This window comes from Pan troglodytes, chromosome 17 (assembly GCF_028858775.2).
Source record: "Pan troglodytes isolate AG18354 chromosome 17, NHGRI_mPanTro3-v2.0_pri, whole genome shotgun sequence".
In the NCBI taxonomy this organism is placed as follows: domain Eukaryota; kingdom Metazoa; phylum Chordata; class Mammalia; order Primates; family Hominidae; genus Pan; species Pan troglodytes.
The window spans coordinates 84,574,294-84,577,730 of record NC_072415.2 but is presented as its reverse complement, the minus strand read 5'-3'; positions in this window follow the sequence as shown (position 1 = coordinate 84,577,730).

Genomic DNA, 3,437 nt, shown 5'->3' with positions numbered 1-3,437 from the left:
TGTGGGGGAGGTGATAGGTTACAGGTACTGGGTTTCTTTTGGAGGCAATGAAAATGTCCTGAAATCAACTGGTGATGGTTGTGCAACTCTGTGACTATACGAGAAGCCACTGAATTGTTCACACTAAACAGGCGGATTGTTTGGTCTATGAATTGTAACTTACCAAAGCTGTCAACAATAAATCACCATGGGGGAAACCGAAAGGAGAAATGCTGAGACCTCAGTGGGAAAGGCAGGAGGCCAAGTGCACGCCAGGAACAACTGGCCTCCCGCCATGGAGGGGAGGGCATGAGTGTCCCCCAGCGAGGGGAGGGGAAGAGGGGAAGGCCTGGGTCCCAAGGCTGCCTCCCAGGAGCTGAGTGATGGCAGGCCATCACAAGGTCTCTCAGGCCTGTCCCCTCTATAGCACAGGGAAAAAACCTCCTATTTCACCGGGATGCAATGAAACATTAGACAAACATCTTTAAAGCCCTTTGTAACATGAATTCTATAAATAGTAATGAACGAATCCTTTGGGAAGAACTCTAACTCCCCCTAAAGGTACTGTCAATCATTTTTCAAAGGGAAATGATCCATAAAATTGGCAGCTCCTTACTTGGGTGACACAGTAGCAATTTTCCTCTTCAATGTCAGGCAGCAGATATTTACTTTCTCACATTTTTCCATTTAATACAATTTCTTGCAACTGTTAGGCCAGTAGATAGTGTGGACATAAATCTATTGTTGCCCTTCTAGAAATATTCAAATAATTTGTATGTGAATCTCCAGACCACCGTTGGATTCATGGACACTTTTCAAAGGATGTTGTCTTTTCGGTAAATAAAAGAGTTTGATAATATAATGTTTAAAGGGCCAAGTGACTGCAGTTTTCAATGCCTCTTGATGTATGAAACACCTTTCTCTAAAGGACCTAAGATATATCTGCTTTTTGAATAAAAATTAGAAGTGACACTCAGAGAAAGTCTTTTGTTTTTAATAAATTTCAATATTCCTATCATGTACCATATTGTAGTAGTCTGAAAAAAACTTTAGACTTGCTTTAAAAAAAACTGGTCCCAGATTACATCGGCTGAAACAACAGTATCTATTTACCACACCTGTTTCCCACTTGAGACGATCCAGCTCCATGCATGAGTGGGAACCGTTCTTCATACTTTGCAAAGGGGTCACAGGGTCATTTCTGTCTTCATAACCTCTCTGGGAAAGTGGTTTGTGCTCTTCTGACACAGGACGCTGAGGCTCAAGTTCACAGAACCAGCCGTTAGTCAGACCCATTCAGTCCAGGGTTTTACAAAATTGTTGTTTACATCAAAACCAGCTAGTGGCATGCCAGCTCAGCTTCTAACATAAAGCAGTCTGGACGTGTGCAAACGTCCATGCCACCCCACTTAGGCATTTATCTGATCATGGGCCAGGCTTGGGTCGGGCACTGGGAACGTGGAGCTGTCGAGATTGCCCTTGTGCTCCTGGAAATTCCACGAGGGACTGAGCTTGCAGAGACGGAGGTGAGCATTGGCACTTTACCCAGGAGTCAGCGGCCTTCTAGTAGAACACCACTGATTTCCTCCGGGAGATCACCCTCTGCTAGCACTTCCAGAGGCGACGACCTCACACTTGCTTCCAGGGGAAGCTGACTGGCCTGAGCCACACAGGCTGCTGCAGGTGTTAGCACGGTGACTGCCGCAGGCTGCTGCAGGTGTTAGCACGGTGACTGCCGCAGGCTGCTGCAGGTGTTAGCATGGTGACTGCCGCAGGCTGCTTTTTGCTGCTGTAACACAATGCCCAAGACTAGGTAATTTACAATGAGCAGAGATGTATTGGCTCAACGTTCGAGAGGCTGGGAGGTCCAAGGTGGAGGGGCCGGAACCTGGCAAGGGCCTTCTGGCTGTGTCATCCCACAACACAAGGGCTCAGAGAGGGGTAGAGAGAGCAAGAGGAGGCCAAACAAGCCCTGTTGTAAGGAGCCCACTCCTACAATAACAGCATTCACTCAGTCAGGAGGACAGGGCCCTCATGGCCTGACCAGCTCTTGAAGGCCCTGCCTCTTAATACGGTTACAATGGCTATTAAGTTTCAACACAAGTTTGGGAGGAGCCAAACATTCAAAGCATAGCACCTCTCAGCATGGGTTCCTGACTAACGGGGGCCCATATGCAGCTCGCATGCATGAGACACCAGCAGCTACTCTTAGGATTTCTGGGGGAAGACCATGCAGTTCTTTTTGCAGGATTAGAAGCTGAAAGAATGCATTTCTCACAGTTCTGATGGAGGAGTTGAGTTGGAGCCACAAGCCCAGATAGCACTGAGTGCTGGGTCCAGCTGTACCTGAAGCCGCTACCCTTGTCTTCTTTTTTTGTTTTTACTTTGAAATGACAGGAGACTTAGAGAAAAGATGCAAAAGCCATAGAGGGTCCCCAGATACACTTCACCCAGCTAACCTCTTATGCAGCTACAGCACAACGATCAAAACTAAGAGATTAACATCCGCGTAAAACCAACTACAGATTTTCCTCACGTTTCATCCGTTTGGGTTTGTCTGATGTTTTTTCACGATGAGTGTGATGTTCCCAGAACTGGCATGTCCTCCTCAGGGAGTGGTGTCGGGGGTGCTGATGTGGACGTGTCATTACTGCTGAGGTTCATTTTGATCTGAGGGTGGTGCCTGCCAGGTCTCTCCACTGTGAAGTTACTGTTTTCCCCTTGGGAAGTGCTTCTAAGCTAAGCAAATATCCCGTTCTTTAAACCTTTGCCTACCAATTTGAGAGTGTGTCAGGGGACTCACCTGCAGCAGCAAGTGCTCCAGCTTTGATCTCCCACCTTCCTCCCACGAGCGGAGATTCTTCATCCAGGGGCACTGGTCCTTCTCACCCACTTTGTCACTTTATTTATTTATATTAGTATGGACTCATGGATTGTTATTTATTCCATGGTAAAAATCCAACACTACTGCTATTTTCTCACTCCAATTGCTCCCCTGGGCCCCTGCAAACTCTTCCAGGCTGGCTCCTGCGTCCTCGGACACAGCCCCACACCCTCAGGAGCGCATCCTTACGTTCCGATGTGAGAGGGTCCAGACTCATCTTGCATTTTCCCTGCCCAGCCCTGGAACCAACCACTTCAAGGAGCCTTTTCCTTTCATTGAGTTTACTCTGTTCTTTTATGTCAAGTGGGCCAATCAATTCTTTGTTTAAGCCAGCTGGACTTCCTGTGGCCCCACAGCCATAAGGAGCAGGGACAGGGACACTTCTCGGAACATGCAGGGGGCCACGAGTGAGCCTCCACTTGTGTGGACGAGGGAAGGAGTGCTCGCCTGGGAAGACCTGGGTTCTGTTTTCCAGATCCTGCCTGCTGTCCCCTGCCCTGAGCTGACACCATCAACCAGACACCACTCAATAAGCATGGTGTGCACGCAACGAGCAACTCAGACGGAGCGATTC